This window comes from Lissotriton vulgaris, chromosome 6, assembly GCF_964263255.1.
Source record: "Lissotriton vulgaris chromosome 6, aLisVul1.2, whole genome shotgun sequence".
NCBI classification, from domain to species: Eukaryota; Metazoa; Chordata; class Amphibia; order Caudata; family Salamandridae; genus Lissotriton; species Lissotriton vulgaris.
In genome coordinates this window covers 1,332,826,516-1,332,845,652 of record NC_141694.1, presented here as the reverse complement: position 1 = coordinate 1,332,845,652, position 19,137 = coordinate 1,332,826,516, and the positions used below count along the sequence as shown (strand labels likewise).

At 46.2% G+C, this 19,137-nt stretch overlaps 1 protein-coding gene and 1 non-coding gene across 2 annotated transcripts in view; one reads left to right on the top strand and one right to left on the bottom strand.

Annotated features, from left to right (window-relative positions):
* The window catches only part of TSLIG3A (tRNA splicing ligase complex subunit 3A), a 343,839-nt gene that overhangs the window by 64,762 nt on the left and 259,940 nt on the right, over window positions 1-19,137 (bottom strand). The gene's annotated exons all lie outside the window — the stretch shown is intronic.
* TRNAS-GCU (transfer RNA serine (anticodon GCU)) lies at window positions 2,773-2,854 on the top strand. The gene has a single exon. It is a non-coding gene; the product is annotated as a tRNA-Ser (tRNA).

Sequence of the window (19,137 nt, the reverse complement as noted above, 5' to 3'; positions counted from 1 at the left end):
TGAGCGCTCTAAGGAAATGTAAGTTTAGACTGCACTACTGACTTTGGTTCCAGAATATAAATGTGTACAAGCATTAGCAAAGTTTACAATAAGAGGCTATGTAAAATGTTTCCAGAATGTTCTCTGATTTTATGCAAATATATGCAACAGCTTGAAAGCAAGATTGATGATTCTTTGCTTTCAAAATAAAAAGTTTATTCTAAAATAAAGCAACTAAGACAAAAACATTTTTCTAACTTACTGTGAAATTGTAGGTACCATTACTGTGAAGCATCATTCAGTAAAATGAGTTGATGCATGCCAGTATTTCCCCAAAAATATTCATAATGGAAAATCAGTGTAACCAGTTTCAACAAAATTATAACAGACATGAAAATAAACAGACATAGGCAATAACTGCTGGTGTTGATAGCCATATCTATAATGGTATGTCTGTGGCTGGAATTTCTGATAGTTCCCTTGAAAATAAGATAATCTGCCACGGCCCCCCAAATGGGTGTCTTCATATACTAACGTGTACCTAAAGCTTTAGCTGTATCTGTGTCTTTCTTTATTTCCTATAAGGCATTGTCAATGTGTTTGCCATACAGTACGTCCCCATCAAACGGCATGTCTGAGATCTTACTTTGCACCTCAGGACGAAAGGTGGTAGACTTGAGCAATCCTTGGCGATGGAGAACTGCTGCTTGAGCAAGTTGCCTAAAACCCAGAGAGGCCAAATCCATAGGTATGTCTATAATTTCCAATGCTGACCTTTCCCCTTCAAGTAGAATCTTTCTTGCTTCTTGCTTTTTGTTGTCGGGAAAAGAAATTGAGGTTTTGGCGCAACATCAGACCACATTTGGTGGCCGTATCTCCCTAGAATTGCTGGGAAATTTGTGGCACACCCTGATGTGCCAGCCATAGTGGTGAATCTTTTCCCAAAATTGTCCAAGCGCCTTCCTTCCTTATCGAGTGGCGCAGTAATGGGTACCGAAGGATTCTGTGATCTTCGCTGCGCAGCCTGTGAAATTACCAAATCCAGTCTAGGTTGTCCTACCAGGCATGCAGGTGCATCGACAGGGGCCTTGTATTTTTTGTCAATTCTAGGAAGGATTGCCAGCACTGAATAGGGATTCTTCATTAATTTTACTCCTTCTTCCCAGATATGAGCTATGATGGGAATTGCATGGACAGATTTTCTATTTTGGTCCTTAAAATCATATAAGAAGCAGTCTGACTGCTTAACAGGCATGGGCAGGTGGAAACGAGTTGCCTCTTTCTCCATAATAGCATGGAAGCCCCCAATATCTTCAGGAGGAGAATCAATTGCTTGAGGAATTAGGTAGTCTTCCCACTCATCTATGGTAGTAGGCGTCTTAGGAATTTCACCTTCCTCAGTGACATCATCATACTGTGGCATCTGATCTTGGGGCACAGGCACAGAATCCTGAGCCTCGGTCATGTGTACCGAAGCTGCTGCTGAGACTAGAGCAGGCGGAGGAGACCTTTGTTTCTCAACAGAACCTGCTGCTGCAGGGAAGAGAGTGTGGTAGCCCTTCAGAATTGCTGTCAAATCCTGTAGAAACGCCACAGGCATCTGAATAATGGGCTCTTGGTGAGGCATCAATACCTCTGACCTTTCCATAGGTTGATGGTAGTGCGTGCCATAATAGTCCTCTCATTCTCCGCCTCTTGAAATTTGACGGAAGTTGAAAGGGGCTGAGGACCGGACTGAACAACCCACCATCCTCAGATTCATCCACAAATTGACTAGGAGGCAAAGGATACATGTGAGAAGGGTCCTGGTAGGAACCTCATGTCGACTGTATCGTCGACGAGAACCTGAATGACAAGATTGGAGTGAATTGTAATGAAGAGGGCCTTCTTTGTTGCAACGTCACAAGAACTTTCTCGACGGTGAAACAGACACCGTCAATGCTTAAACAGCTGTTGTCAACGACAGTGTGAGAGATCATTATCGCCGATGGCGCAGTCTTCATCGAAGCTTCCGTCTACAATGCAAGCGCCCATGAGGAACGCTGAGGTGCAATATTCAAAGGTGGTTTTGTCATCGACAAAGTCTTTTTCGAAGCTACGAGGAGGTGCTGACAAACTCTGACTGAGGCAGTCTTAGAGGCCGTTTTTGAGGCAGCTTTTACCACAGATTTCTATTCCTAAGGAAATGGCAACTTCCCTTTTTTAGAGGCAGTATGTTCAGATCATGATGAGTGTTTTCTGAAGATTTCTGGTGTCCCTCAGGGGACTCCTCATATCTGTCCCTTTTCTTAGCCAGATGGACTGACGCCTGGGAACTAATGCTGCCTTCCTCTTCAGGTACCAGAGGTCTTTGATTTCAGCCTTTCCAGCTAAATGAGTAATCTGCCTTCCCTGTCTTTTAAGGTCTTGGAGGGAAAAGTCCTGCAGATCCTACAGTCTTTAACCTTATGAAGAGGGTACGGGCAATAAATAAATTCCTTGTGGGGGATCTTCAAAATGTAGCCTATTCTTCCCACATGACCCACAAGGCCTGAATAATCAGTTTTCAGAAGAATCAGACATCATGTACTCACAAAAATCCAATTGAAGAGAAAGAAACTGAGTAGAGCTCGGGGAAACTCCCAGTCACAATGACGTGCAGCTGACAGGCAGCTCCTGGTGGGGCTCTGATATACCATTTGAACAACCACTTATCTTCATGATGTCCTGTACCTTACAACCTGTTATCTTAATGAATAAATAATCTTGAAATACAACCTTTCTGAGTGGACCTTCATCACTACATATTTTGGTGACGAGGTGTCCGAGTGGTTAAGGCTATGGATTGCTAATCCATTGTGCTTTGCACGCGTGGGTTCGTATCCCATCCTTGTCGCCAAAATATGTAGTGATGAAGGTCCACTCAGGAAGGTTGTATTTCAAGATGATTTATTTCATGAAGATAACGGGTTATACGGTACAAGACATCATGTAGTTATGTGGTAGATCAGAGCCCCACCAAGAGCTGACTGTCAGCTGCTCAGCCCATAACCAACTGTCACTCTGCCTCTCACCGTCCCAACATTCCGAGGCATCATCAGACTCCAACATTCAAATGAGTCAGAGTACAGGCACTGGCAGAGCAGGGCTGGTAAAACAACTTACAGTATAATATGCAGGATACTACAAGTATGAGCTCTGGGATTATCAGCGAGGCTATTTTCAGAGCTCTTATATAATGAGACTGCTGCCATAATTTGTCGCGCACTACATGGCACCAAAGAGACAAGTGGATTTTGTTACAGGAAAAGTAGGTTTATGAAACAACCTGTCCCATGGACAAGTAGATATTTTACTAAGCTCCACAACCCTTCACCAGGTTTGGTTGATCATAGCTAGTATTAGTAGCAAAATGACTCTACATTCCTGAAGTTAGCATACTAAAAAGGTCTCTTCTTCAGAGCCTATCGTCAGATTAAAAAAACAAAACGACTTGGGCATGCATTTGTCATTTGAAAACAAATATGGAAAAGCAAATCTATTATGCCTAATTGAAAGTTGCCATTCATGGTGGTCAGTGACCTGAGTGCCAAAAGTATCAGCTTTTCATTTGTCTTTGAGACAGTTGCCTCGCTGCTTTGTGCTGGAAGCTCCCTACTTACAATATCATCCATTTGTATGTGCTGCCTAATTGCTCTAGGAGACTGATGATAAAACTTACAGAGTTAGCCACACCACCCAAAGTTCTCAAAAGTTGATGTGCAATGTCAAGATTGTGACAACACCTTCATTGAATCAGCTCCCAGTCCCGAAAGTTATATTTCTAATATTCAAATCTGAAGCTGGTGTCATCTTAGTTCATGAAGATAATTTTTGGCATGAAACATTTCATTGCTATTCGCCATGGCAGCACCATGCTTCTTTTACAATTGACTCTTTGAAGACCATCTAAAAAGGCCTGATGAGGTGCCACAGGGATCAGTACTTGCTCCCAATTATATTTAATCCATATATCGAACCCCTTGATGGGCTCTCAGATAGAGGGTCCTGTTCTCAGATAGTGGGTCCTGTTTAAGGTATACTACAAGAATAGTGTTTTTTAAATATCACGCTAGAATTTTTTATTAACCAAAACATAAATTACCACAATATTTTGAAAGTAAGTATATATTGGTCAGTATAGATTTACTATAAATAACTCCATATTAACGTCAAGGTACAAACACGTGGAGTTAAAAATAGTAAACCTAGACTTTTCAAAATATATTTATCTCCACAATATTACGGTAGTCGATATTTTGGCTACAATATTTTAGTATGTCTATATTTTTATACGAGAGATTCATACATAAATCTCAATTACCACCAATATGCGAGTAGCACATTGATGTACATCAGGATTAATGATGGCACTGCCATCAACCCCCCAAAGGACACTCTGTCTTGAATACAAATATGGATGCGCGGAATGACAACTAAATCTGAATCAAAACAAAACCATTATTATGGTAATCAGCTGCGACCATGAAAACAATGTTTCTACAAAACAACATACTTACCTTCAGTAACTCTGTGTATGGTAGAGACACTATCTAGCTGCAGATTCCTTCACTTCCAATATTTCCCATACATCAGACTGGATCCGGAAAATCTTCAGCAGTAACCAACTAGCCCAGCTTTTTATGCGTCGGATGTGACGTGAGCGACACCTATATAAGCTCCACCGCAGGGCACGGACATCAGTTTCTTTACATGACTATTTCCGTGCCTTAAGCATGGGATTTGAGAAGGCTGATTGATCAGTGTGCAGATACTAAGGGCCTTTAGGGAGTTTTTAGGTAAAGGAACCGGTTCATAGAACAGGAAGGATCTGTAAGGAATCTGCGGCTAGACTGTCGTTACCAGATAGGGCAATACTGAAGGTAAGGAACTTGCTCATTTGATAGAGACTTCTAGCCGCAGATTCCTTACCTTAGAATAAATAACAAAAAGTCTTGAAGCCGTCAAAGTTTTCCGCTCGAACGCTTATGTCACAGCTCGAAGGAGTGCAGCTGTAGCATCAATGATACCTACAGCTCTGCAAAGCAGGCTGTCTACTATATCCACTGAACAGGGCCATCACTTCTAGGACAGAGGCCTAAAGCAGGTTTTCTGCCACTTTGTGTAAAAAAACAACAAAAAAGCAACTTTAGCCCCACCCCCTCTGTTGCTTTTGCTCTGTTCACGAGCACAGTAATGGTTACCTGGGTACTAATGTTACCAACGAAAATGCATCCCCATGTTCTTTTTCATAGTAAGACTACCATAACTGACATTCAATGTGCTTTCCGTCACAGACTGGGGCCTCGTAGCACCATAAAAAAAACAAGTCTCTATTTCTCACTGCACCAATCAAACCAGTTATTTACATTTGGTAATGCCTTATCTGGTAGAGGCTGTCTGTCCGCAGATTCCTTACCTTCGAATTATCCCCAGGGGGGGGGCGAGGCTAACGCGCCGGAGAGCACGGACGGATTCTCCGTGAGCTCCGAAGTGCCGGGACCCACGAATGGTATTTTCACAGATTTGGTAGTTCACTGCTATCTATTTCTACTTACCGCACTGGGTTCTCGTGCCCCTATGACTGTATTGGTTTCTCAGAGTCTGTGAGGAGTACTCAGGGGGTATACGCTTGGGTGGCTTTTGTGCTGTACCCTTTCCAGAGTAGCTTGCTTTTTAGCAATTTTCAGTGGTACAACATCTGTATAGCACAATGGCGAATGTGTCACCTACCACAAAATTATCCCAGACTGGCACTAAACTGAATAGACCCAAAAATGATCCTCCTTCCCCCATCCAGTCTTCCTCTAACCCGGTTCTGGACTCCATTTTGAAGAGGTTCGTGGTCTACAACCATTCATGTCTGCCACCAATGAAAAGCTTAGGCAGATAGAGGAGCGCTGGGTCGTTATGGAGGGCAAGGTGTTGAATTTGGAACAGCGTGTAAGTAATATCCAGGATGTCTCTGCCAAAATCCCTCAATTGGAACAAGAGATCTACAAACTGAAGCTACACACCGAGGACCTTGAAAATCGTAATCGTAGGAACAATCTACGCGTTTATGGTATTCCGGAGAATTTGGAGGGCCCAGATATGGTGCCTTTTATTCGTGAATTCCTACGGGAACTTTTGGATCTCCAACCATCTACTCCTCCCCTAAACATACAAAGAGCACACCGTTTGGGTCGTCTGAATTCCAACTCTTCCAAGCCTCGTGGCATTATTATGCTTTTCCTTGAGTTTACTGAACTAATGTCTGTCTTGAAGGCTGTGAGGCTTAAACGTCGTCTCCAATGGTCTGGTCACAACATTTTTATCTCACAGGATCTCTCGTCTGCCACTAACGCTCGACGTAAGGAATTCTTGAATCTACGTCCTCTGATGAGACAATTGAACATTGAATAAGGAATCCTGCATCCATGCTACTGCAAAATAACACACAATGGTCACACCCGTTCCTTTGACGATCCACAAAAGCTGCATTCATTTCTTCAGAGTGTCTCTCCATCCAATATGGACACTGCTCATTAATGTTTTATTCTTCTGACCTTCTTTCCATGCTTCTTGCCTTCTTGTTGGCCTCTGTTGGCTTCTTCCCTCTAGTTATTCCTTTCTTCCCTAATGTTCAGCCTTTATATCTTTCTAGGTCTTTCTTCTTATATTTGTCCTTTCATTGGTAGAACGCGGAGTTCTGTCCCCTCTCTGGTGTTTCTTCGTCCCTGTTGTCTTGGTTGCTTTTCTCTTTACGGGTCAGGCTATTTTGCCTTGAGCTGTGTTCTCTTTTCTTTTTCTGTACTCCCTTCTTTTCTTCTCTTTTCTATCCTCTCTTCCTCTGGCTTCTCTACCTAGCCATCTGTATTTTTTGTTTCTGTGGTCCTGAGCGGTCTCTCTCTCTTTTTTTCTTCTGGGTGTTGTTCTCCTTTCTGTTATTAATTGCATTGTACTTCTATGTTGTGAGTGTGTTGGGAATGGTCTTCTCATGTTTAATGGCTGTTTGCTGTTTCCCTTTTTTTAGTTACCTCCTTGCAGTCTGTCTGCTCCAGTTGTCACCCATTCTTCCCCTCTACCATCGTGTGTAATTTTGTATCGTGGAACGTTCGAGGTCTCGGTCATCCTGTCAAGCGTCAAAAGGTATTGTCTCACTTGTCTAAACTGAATTTACAGGTTGTTTTTCTCCAGGAAACGCACTGTACTGATGTTGAATCTCTTAAGTTGAAGCGGCAGTGGGTGGGGCAAGTAGTATTTTCTCCTGCTGTCACTAAAAAAGGGGGTTTGCTATTTTATTTCATAAAGCGTTAAATGTTCAAATTGTTTCCTCCCAAAATGATGATGAAGGACGTTGGGCAATGGCGAAGGTTGTAATCCAAAATAAAACATTGGTTTTACTAAATATTTATGGCCCAGTTAGACCGGATCCCAAATTCTGGGAAGATATTAAAGTCCTTATATCGTCCATTGATTGTCCAGACTTTGTAATTGCTTGTGATTTTAACCAGTGGCTCGACCCTTTCTCAGATAGATTGTCCTCTAGCAAGTTTCAACTTGACAAATCCCATAAAAGTTTTCAATCTGCCATTGCTTCTCGTCCTTTATTTGATTCATGGAAAATATGTAATCCTGATGTACTAGAATACACTTTTTTTTCTAATGTCCACCATACCCGCTCCAGAATTGATTTCATTATGGTCAGTAAATCTCTCCTTCCCTCTATTCATACATCTTTGATTGGTTCCATATTTATATCTGACCACGCTCCTGTTTACACTTCCCTTGACCTCTCCCTCATTTTGTCTAAATTTAGTTGTTGGAAATGTAATTCATTTCTTTTACCTGACACTGTCTTTATGAAAGAAATTGAAGGTTTTTTTAATGACTTTTTTTTTGTTAAAGATATTTTTATTGAGAACACAGAAAGGAAGAAATAATAGAAGAGAGAAGGGATAGAAACATACGAAATGCAATAAGAGCCCTCGCAGGAGCTGACTCCACATGGCCAAGAAGCAATATCAGTGTCGAAGATTTGTACAACGCGGCAACCCTAGTCCGGATAAGTCACAAAGTCCGCCAGCCAACAGCGCTGTGCCCAACGAGGAAACCTTGGAAGGGCGTCAAGCCACATCGGCTCCAGGCAAAAGCTGTCCGAGTCAGAGGCTTGTTCTACCAGTTCAAGTTGCACCTCCATGTGTCTTGGCCACGAGAAAGATGTGGCAGCGAGGCAGAACGGAAAAACCCACCCCCCTTGAAACAAACAAACCAAACCCCCCCCCAAAGACTCCAGCCACCCACCAACCCCCCCCCCCCCTCCCCCCAGTGGTGGCAGACCAGCAGCAGGCATTCACTCAAACATTCTTCACACCTGAAACAAATGTAGTGCACGTAAGGTGGGTGGACAGACCGCCGAAGGCAAGCCCCGAGAAAGAAAGCGGACTAGCGGGCCCCACCTGAAGATGAAGTTCTTAAAGTCACCTCTGAAAACATCAGCCATACGTTCCACACTCAACAGCTTCCACAACTTAGCAAACCAGAGGGAAAGTGCAGGGGCCTCCTTCTTCTTCCAAGCCGCAGCCAAGGTCAACTTGGCCGCACCTATGCAGAGCCAAAGGATTTGTTTATCTGCCTTGGTCTGCTGCTTCAGAAGCGGGTCGCGAAGACCCAGGAGCACGAAGCCTATGGAGTCCGGAATCGGGTAACCCAGCATGTCCTTGATATAAGACAGTATCTCCTCCCAGTAGGGGCGTATGATAGGGCAGTCCCACCAGATATGGCGAAAATCCCCAAGGAAACCACAGCCTCGCCAACACCTATCCGACGCAGTGGGAAAAATCTTTTTCAATCGGGTCGGGTAAAGATACCAATCCAGCATTGTTTTCATATGGGCCTCCCTGAGATCAATAGAATGATTGAATTTGTGTAAATCGCGCCAGAGGTGAGCCCATTCCTCGTCGGAGATGTCTCGCCCTAAGTGCTCTTCCCACAGACCCATGTATCGAGGGGGAGGCGAGATAGCAGTAGTCAATAGAAGATCATAGAGGAATGAGATCACCCCCTTCATAGACGTTGCGCGGGTGATATATGATTCAAAATCTGTGGGAGGCCTCGTCGCTGCATCTCGCACCTCCGGTGACAACGCCCAGTTAAGCAGTTGGGCATGTCAGGAACGCTCGGAAGGTAGCACCGCGTAGTCACGCATGCAATTATGGAAGGTGAGCGGTTCATACCCGTGGAACAAGTGTGTGAGTGCGTGGCAACCCCCCGCCCTCCACCCATCAAAGGGGCCCTCAACGAGAGCCGGCGGAAAGGCCGGGTTAAAGTGGATAGGTGTCATCGCCGGAGACCGAGTCCCAGACCTTCAGAGTGGTACTCGTAGGAGTGCTAATGTAGGTGTTACGAGGCCGATCCCCCTTTGCCTTCCAAACCAGGTCCCATATCGATCTTCCTACCACACTCCTATCCATATGTAACCAGTGCTTCTCCGACTCCATTTGGGTCCACTCGGCCAGCACTCGGAGTTGCGCCGCCTTATAATAGAGGTGCATGTCCGTGAGGCCGACCCCACCCCTCCTCAGGGGCCGACGCAGAGTAAGATAGGAAAGTCTAGCGCGGCCTCCCTGCCAGATATAGCGCAGAATCATGGATTTAATGCGCCAAAAAAATCCCCCTCCAAGGTGATAGGGAGTGCTTGGAACAGGTACAAGAGCTTGGGGAGCAGCGTCATCTTAATGGCACGAACGAGACCCATCCAAGAAATGAACATGGGCTTCCATCGATTAAGCTCGGTCTGTATCTGGGTCAGCAGGGGGGGGGGGGGGGGGGGGGGGAAGTTAGCCGTATACAAGGTGGCCACAGATGATGTCAGCCTGACTCCAAGATACTGTATGGAGGAGCTGGAGCATGACAGGGGCGTGAGCGGTCGGATGCGTTCCACCTTAGCGGGCAGCAGCGTGAGATTGAGGATGTATGACTTGCCGGGATTGACCCGAAAGCCCGCCACCGCTTCGAACTGAGAGAGCACTTCTTGCACCCGTGGAAGGGAGTTCCCCGTATCCGCTAGGGACAATAGGACGTCATCAGCAAAGAGGGATATTTTATGCTGCTCCCCCGAAAAGGGGAGACCAACAATATCCGGGTCCTCCCGGACCCTAAGGGCCAGAGGCTCGATGCTGAGCGCAAAGAGTATAGGGGAGATAGGGGGCAGACTTGCCTCGTACCCCGGGAATGTGCAAAGAAGGGTGAAACATGGCCATTCGCCATAACCCTCAAGCGAGGACCATGGTAGTTGGCCCGAAGCATATCGATGAATTTGGGTGAAAAACCAAAGGCCTTCAGGGTGCTAAAGAGGAAATTCCAATCCACCCGGTCGAACGCCTTTTCAGCGTCAAGGCCCACCAAGACCGCCGGGATCTTAAAGCGATTGGCCTTCTCGATCAGATGAATCAGCCTTCTGGTGTTGTCGTGGGTCTGGCGACCCTTTATGAATCCCGATTGATCGGGGTGAATAAGAGCAGGCATGAGGTCCTGGAGTCGGGCAGCCAGGATAGAGGAGTACAATTTAGCATCCACGTTTAACAGGGCTATGGGCCGGTATGACTCACATTTAGAGGGGTCCTTCCCGGCTTTGGGGATGATCGAAATCATTGCTTCCGCCATGGTGCCCGTAGTTTGGCCCGCCTCCCGCATACCATTGAAAAGTGTCACCAAAAAATCCCCCAGCTCAGAAGCAAATGTTTGATAGAAGGGAGCGGTAAAGCCGTCTGGGCCAGGCACCTTGAGCGGTTTAAGGGACCTAATGGCGGACAACACCTCCTCTCTAGTGAAGGGGGCCTCCAGAAGATCATTCCACTCCTTGGAAACCTGCGGAAGTGGGTGAGCCCCTAAATATTCCTGCTGCTCCGTAGGCGCCAGGTTATCTGCCGAGTATAGGGCGGCATAAAAGTTGCCGAAAAGCTCCGCTTTGGCCGCGTCCCTATGTTCCATGGCGCCGGAGGGCGCCCGGATGCCCCCCACATATTCCCTCTCACGCTTATCACGGAGCTGCCGAGCCAGATGTTTCCCCACTTTGTTGCCCTGAGCATAAGAAAGGCGCCGTAAGCGCAAGAGGGTATACTCCGCCCGATTATTATAGTGGGCCCTGAGTTTACCCCGCACCGCAGCAAGAGGGCGAAGGGTCTTTCGAGAAGGATTCTGTTTATGCGCAGTTTCGAGTGTCGCCAGCTCCGCCTCCAGCGCCTCCCTTTCCCCGCGCCTAAGCTTGTTCAGGGCGGAGTTCAACGCAATGCACGTGCCCCGTGTCGTCGCCTTGAAGGCGTCCCATTGGGTGAAAACCGAGGTGTCCCCAGCTTTGTTGAGCTCAAAAAATTCGCCAATGGCTGCCCTAAGTTTTTTGCAAGATTCCTCATCACGTGTAAGGGAGATAGGGAAGTACCATTTGCGGTGTGGCGCCTCTCCGGGGCCCAAGTCAAGCATGCTGCCAAAAGACTGTGATCTGATACAGAGAGCGGAAATATTCTACTGTCCCGCAAGTCCCCCTGCAGTGACTGGTTTAGAAAAATGTGGTCGAGACGTGAATACGTATGGTGAACATGGGAATAGAACGTGTAATCCCTAGTGTGGGGGTGGAGGGCGCGCCAGCCATCAATAAGACCCAGACTGTCCATGGCGTCGCGCAACTCAGGGGAGAAGAGGCCCGCCTCCGTCCTTTGCTGGTGCGAGCAATCAAGACCTTTGTCCCAAACCAAATTGAAATCTCCCATTACTATCAATGCTCCCTCCCCAAAATCCCCCACCTCCCTCATGAAGGCCTCAGGGAACCCACTCTGGCCCGTGTTCGGTGCGTAGAGAACCACCCATGTGCAAAGCTTACCAAGGAGCATCCCCTCCACCATCAGCCATCTTCCCTCCTTATCACCTCGCACCCCCATGGGTTGAAACTGAAGTGTGGAGCGGAACAAGAGTGCCACCCCCCGGTGTTTAGTGGGGGCAGAGGATTTGTAAATCAGTGGGTATTGCCTATGCTTGAGCTTGGATTCGTCTTTACGGGCCAAATGAGTTTCCTGGAGTCCCACCACATCCAAATGATGATCAAGAATGTATTTCCACACTTTGACGCTTTTGAGGAGAATTAAGGCCTTTAACATTCCATGAGCCTATCGTAACTGGCATAATTTAGTTAGTACCCTCCCCCCCCCCCGCTCCACATAGTGCCCCCCGTAGTGCTAGAAGCAAACCAAACACACTCGCATTCATACCAAATCCCCAGCCGCCACCACTGAGCCCACTCCAAAACAACCCTTCCCCAATCCACAGGAGCCTCAAAACAATATACAAAAAAGAAAGATTCAGAGCTAGAAAGAGAACAAAGAAAGTCGGACATGACTATAAGGGTCGGGGGTAGAAGACCCGGGTAATGCCCCCCTCGAGTTCAGGGTCGGGGTAACCCTCCAATGGAGCACGGTCCTTCAATGTACCTGAGATGGTAGAGCCCCCCCGGCTCCATGGGCCGCTGTTGGGGAAGCCTAGGCTGCTGAAGAGCTGTCCACCCGGCTCGACTCAGTCACCAGGGCCACCGAAACCAAAACCTCTCCCCTCTCACTTTGGCTCGCTGATGGAGTCGGACCCTCCGCCACACCATGTCGGCCCACTCTCTGCCACGCCGGGGAGCGGGAACGGCGACGTCTTCTCGGGGAGGCGCTGGCGCCCGCCGACGCGGCTGCTTCCTCCATGCCTAGAAGTTCCTTGGCGGCTGCCAGTGATCTCACTTGCATTAGTCTGTTCTGTCATCTGAAGATGAGCCGAAAGGGGTAACCCCAGGAGCAGGACACCCCGTGCTCCCGCAGGAAAGCCGTGATCGGGCAGAAGTCCCGTCGCTTTTGCAGTCTGGAAGCCGCCAGGTCCTGAAAAAGCTGAGGGTTGTGCCCTCGAAATTGCAAGTTGTTGGTGTCCCTTGCTTTTCGTAGGATTTTCTCTTTCAATTGGAAATCATGGACACAAACCAGAATGTCCGGCGGCGGCAAGCGCGTGCCGCGCGGCAGCCCAACCCGATGTACTCTGTCCATGCGAACCTCCGAAAGGTCGTCCTCTGCCAGAATTTGCAAAAACAGGGCCTCCACATACTCCCGCAAGTCCTCACCTTCTCCTTCCCAGGGTACCGCTCGGATCCGAATGTTATTACGGCGGGACATATTTTCCAAATCCTCGCAGTGGGCCTGAAGATCTAAGTTCTGCTCGCGTAGCCTGCTGTAGTTGATGGACGTCACCAGTGAGGCCCAGATCATGGTCCTCCAGGGTCGCCACCCGCTCTCCGATGCCGTCCACATCTCGACAGACCTCACGCAGATCGGAGGCCAGCTGCGACTTCAGTTCTGTGATGTCGTCCTTGATAGACGCAAAAAGTTCAATCAAAAAGGCCTTCGTGACTGGGCCCTCTCCGTCGTCCTTGGCCGAGGACTTGCTAGAGCCGGGGGGCGATCCGGATGGACCTTTCCCAGGACCGTCCTTCCCAGGTCTATTCATGCGATTCCTCGTCGCCATGATGAGGCGCCTCAGCCAGCCTCTGGGCTCTTCGCGAACTCCCGGAGCGTCCCGAGATATCAGGCCGCGCTTCCTCACACCTTCTGCGGTCTCCGCGTCGTCGACACCGGGAGGCCGGGGCAATCAGAAGGCAGCACTCGCCGTGTCTCTCAACGCCCGTTGAATCGCCCCCAAGGTATAAGGGGTTAGAAGCGAGTCAGCACCTCTTCCTCTGACAGTCTTCTGCGCTGTCCAGCAGCCGCCAGACAGGTCGGCGCCTCCTCGTCACCTCCGCTCAGGCGCCGTTAGCCAGATGGATCACAGGGGCGCCGGGTGGGCTCGTGACGATCCTAGTCGGGGGGTCCCGCAGTGCAAGCGCTACACTACACAACTTGCTGAGGTCCAGAGTCCCCCCTTGCTAAGAGCCGATGCAAACTAGGCGAGGCTCTGTAGGCCGCACCCGCGCTCGTGCGTCACCACTTCGACACCTCGGCTAAGTCCGCCGTTCTAGGTCGTAGCTCGACGGGAGAAGGCTCAAACGCATTCAGGGCACCTCAGTGACCCCAGGAAAGTCAATTCCGGAGCTGAAATCGCCCCAATTCAGCTACACAAGGCTATGAATGGCTCGGGGTGCCGGAGGAGCTCGCAGGCACGTCTTACTCCGTCGCCATCTTGGCCACGCCCCCCTAATGACTTTTTTGCAATAAATGACCCAGCTGACACCTCTATCCCTAATATTTGGGATGCTTTTAAAGCTGCACTTAGGGCCTTCACTATATCTTATGTCTCTAAGAAAAAGAAGCTTAACAGGAGGAAATATGAGGACCAACTTCTAAAAATTAAGGAACTTGAACATTCTTACTTTACTTTCAAATACCAGTCTGCTCTTCAGGAGCTAATTCATGCCAAATCCGACTTGAATAAAATGAATACTAATGAAGCCTGTAATACCCTTATTAAAATCAAATCCAAATTCCATGGTGGTAAAAACAAAGCGGGGAAAATGTTGGCAAACTACTTAAAAATTAAGTCAGAACGTAAAAATATTGGCCCTATATATAATGATTCGATCAATAAATTGGTTTCCTCTGACGAAGATATCGCTGATGTGGTTCATCAATATTACCAATCTCTATATACCAATGATACACATCCTTCTGAGATACATTTATCCTCCTTTTTTGATAATCTCCTTTCACCCCCTTCCCTTACTGATGAATTTGAGTTAATTGAAAGGAATATTACTCTACAGGAAATTACTCGAGCCATCTCTTCCCTTAAAAAATCAAAAGCGCCAGGTCTTGATGGACTGCCTGTTGAATTTTACTCTGCTTTTCATGCCTTTTTTTGCTCCAAAACTCTTGCAATTGTTTAATTCCTTTATTGCTGATGCTAAGGCTTTTGGCTCTTTTCTCGATGCCCTCATCATCGTAATACCTAAACCTGATAAAGATCATTCACAATGCAAAAATTTCCTCCCTATTTTTTTTAATTAATTATGATTGTGAAATCTTTGCTAAAATTCTAGCTACACGCCTTGACTCCATTATTCCCTGTCTAATCAAAACCGACCAGGTGGGGTTTGTGAAGGGTCGACTTGCTGCAGATAATGCCCGTATGTTCTCCAATGTTATTGCTCATAGTAAAAATCTCAAATCCCCAATGGCAGCTTTATCTTTAGACGCGGAAAAAGCTTTTGACCGCATTAATTGGCAATTCATGTTCCATACCCTCAAATGGTTTGGTTTCGGTCCCTATTTCATTTCCCTGGTTAGGCTCCTATATTCATCTCCTCGAGCGAGCATTTTTGTTAATAATCAATTTTCTAAGTTTTTCTCTCTATCCAGGGGTAATCGGCAAGGCTGCCCTCTCTCCCCTTTATTATTTATTTTATGTTTGGAACCCTTTTCAGAACGTATTCGGTCCAATCCCAATATTGCTGGCCTTAAACTACTGTCCATGGAGATTAAATTGTCTGCGTATACGGATGATGTACTGGTGTACATGGCTGGCTCTACTTCTTCCCTTCCACACTTTTTGGATGAAGTGCGTTTGTATTCCTCCATTTCGGGTTATAAGCTCAATCTATCCAAAACAGAGGTCCTGCCTCTAAATTCAGCCTGCTATCAGTACATGTTTAGTGACCATGAATTTGCATGGTGTCCCTCCAAAATTAGGTACCTGGTATATGGTTCTCATCCTCCTTAGTCGATACATTAAAATTTACCTTTAACTCCCTGTTAAAAAAACTCCAAACTCTCCTTCAAATGTGGTCCCCCTTATTCCTTTCCTGGTGGGGCAGGTTAGACACGATTAAAATGATTACTCCCCATATTCTTTATGTTGTCTCTATGCTCCCTTTCAAAATCCCCAATTCTTATTTTTCCCGCATTAACTCGATCTGTACAAAATTTTTGTGGAATAACAAACACCCCCGTATTGCTTTACAGAAACTTACCCGCCCTAAAAACGAGGGTGTTGTCCGTTTCCCCAATTTTAAATCAACTTACCCGCCCTAAAAACGAGGGTGGTGTCCGTTTCCCCAATTTTAAATCGTATCACTCCACCTTTCTGATTAAACAGTCCTTTTCATTAGCTTATGATTATGTGGATAATCCTGTGCCTAAATGGGTTCTCTTTGAGCTTTCCCTTTTTAAACATTTTTCATTTCAGCACATTGTATTTATGACGAATTGCTCCTTTCTAACTAAATTCCCTATTTTAAGATATTCACGAGCGCTTTATAATTTATTCTCTTCTTATATTTCCCCTCTCCAATGCTTCTTATCCTCCGTTGTGTGGGTATAACAAATTTCTCAAATACAAAGGCAAATCGTTTTACTTTAAATACCGGGAAAGAGAAGGATATTTTGTTTGTTCATCAGTTTTTTTATGGTAATGTTATTATTCCTTTCCATGTTCTGCAAAATGTGTATCACCTACCCTCTTCGTCTCTTAATGAGTATACTATTATAACTTCTGCCATTCAATCTCACTTAGCTTCTCTTCCATCTCCTGATACCCTTCCCACTTACACACCCACCACTCAACTGTACCCATTATTTTCAACTCAACAGCCTAAGGCTGCTCTTGTTTATTCCATTTTATTATCAAATGTTAAGGATCGCCTTAAATCAAATGTTGAGACTGCTTGGGAACATGATCTTAACATCTCCCTCCCTGTCTCGTTGTGGGTTCGTTTATGGTCCAAACTGTTTAAAATATCTATTTCTGCTCGTATTACCCAATCTTTGTTCTTCATTTATCATAGAGTTGTTATTACCCCTGTTAGTATTAATACGTTTTCCCCGACTTCCTCCGCGTTATGTTGGTCATGCTCTAAAGATTTAGGTTCACTTAAACATCAGTTATATGAATGCCTCCCAGTTATGTCTTTTTGGCATGATGTTTGGAATATTTGCATGCCAATGTTTCATTATTTCTCTCCTTTATCGCTATTGAATGTTTTTCTAGGTTCCTTATCAGATGATGTTGATATTGTATCCTCTTCTGCTAAATTGTTGGACCTGTTTATTGCTCTTTCATTTAAAGTTATTTTATCGTGTTGGAAGGATAACTCTAAACCTTCTTTGCATACATGTGGAATTTCATTTGTGATGAACATAGGATCGCTATTGCTTCCTCTTCTTCTATTCCCCTAAAAATTAAATCTGATCTACTTTGGCTTCCCTTTACTTCGTATCTTTCTTCCAACTCTCCTATCTGATTGATCCACCTTTCATCCCACATATGTGTTATCCCTTTGGCCTTTCCTCCTTCCTTTTCTTCCCTCCTTTCTCCTTTCCTCTGTCCTTTTCTCTTTTCTTTCCCCTTCTGTCTTTTCTTTTTCTTCTATCTCCTTTTCTATACTTCCCTCTTTCTTATACATATGTTTCAGAACCTATGTTCTTTTGTGATTCGTATCATTATTTATGACATATGTATAATTTTCCTCAGGCTTCAGACTGGATCTGGAAAGGTTCGGGAGCAGTACCCTTGCGTGCCAGTAAGTGGCATTGTTCCGCTCCATGTGGCATTCTTCTACGTCGGAAGTGATGTGCTCGGTGCCTATATAGGCGCCACCCTATTGCACGGATGTCTGTTTCTTTTTGCGACATTCATGCCAGGAGCACAGCGACACGAAGAACACTGACCACTTGTGTGGAAAACTAGGGCCCAGAAAGGGAAACATCATTGACCCTAGAAATCTGTTTGCAGAGCGTGGAGGATGGGTAGGACATTAAGGAATCTGCGACTATATAGAGTCTCTATCAGATAAGGCGTTACTGAAAGTAAGTAAGTTGTTCATCTGATAGAGACTTCTAGCCACAGATTCCTTACCTTTGAATAGATACCCAAGTAATACCGCCTTGAAGGTGGGTCTACGAAACTGCTTCACACTGAAAAGTTCTTTAGGACGGAATGAGCAAAGTGCCCATGCCAACGGACCTGAATGTCCAGGCAGTAATGCTTCATTTGTGAACATGTGTTGAGAAGCCCATGTTGCTGCATGGCAGATATAAAGGACCAGAACTCTACGTGCTAAAACAGTGGTTGCAGCCTTAGCTTTGGTGGAATGAACACACAAACCATCAGGGGGTTATTTCTTGGCCAGTGCATAGCAGATCTTAATGTAGAGTTTGATCCATCTGGAGATGGTCCGTTTCTACACAACCTTTCCCTTCTTTTCTCCGACATACCCCACAAAGAGTTAGTCGTTCACCCAGAACCCTTTTGTGCAGTCATGGTAGAACAACAATGCCCTTTTTGGGTCCAGTCAGTGAAGTCACTCCTCTTCCTTAGAGGGATGTGGTGGAGCATTAAAGGTATGCAGTGTGATGGACTGGCCCCCATTAAAAGGAGTGACAACTTTTAGCAGAAAGGAAGCTTTGGCAAGAAAAAGATGTTCAGGTAAGGAGGCATGAATGACATAGCCTCAACCTCCCGGACATTCCAGGCAGAGGTTATTGCGACAAGGAGGGCTGTCTGGATGGGAAGGTGCCTGAGAGGACAACTGTGCAATGGCTCAAAGGGAGCGCACATCAGAAAAGTTAAAACCAGACTATGGTTCCACTGAGGCATGAAGAAGGGCAAAGGTGGAAATGAGTTCGAAATCCTCCAGGAACCTATTTACAACAGGGGATTTGAAGAGGAATGGTAGATCAGGAAACAGCTGTTGGTAGAAAGATAGCCCTTTAGGATGCCCAGAGCAGGGGCCTGCTGGGCAAGAGATAGGGTAAAGAGAAGGACATGAGAGAGGAGAACAGAAAAAGGGTTAACCTGTTTCTCTGCAAACCATGCCACAAACTTGCATCAATGGCAAGTGTATGCAGTCTTAGTGGAAGGACGCTTGGCTGCCAAGATAACAGTGCAGACTTCGGGCGTAAGGTCAAAAACTGCTAAATGTTGCCGCTCAATCTCCACACATGAAGGCGGAGTGTTGATAGGTTCAGTGGAGAACCCTCCCCTGCAGCGGGAACAGAGGATCCTCCCGAAGGGACAGCCTGATCGAAGGACTGATGGCCATGCTCAACAGCTTGGATACCAAACACGTTTGCTCCTGATCTTCTTGAGAACTCTGGGCAGGAGTGGTATGGGCAAATAGCATACAGGAGCTTGAGCTCTACTCAAAAT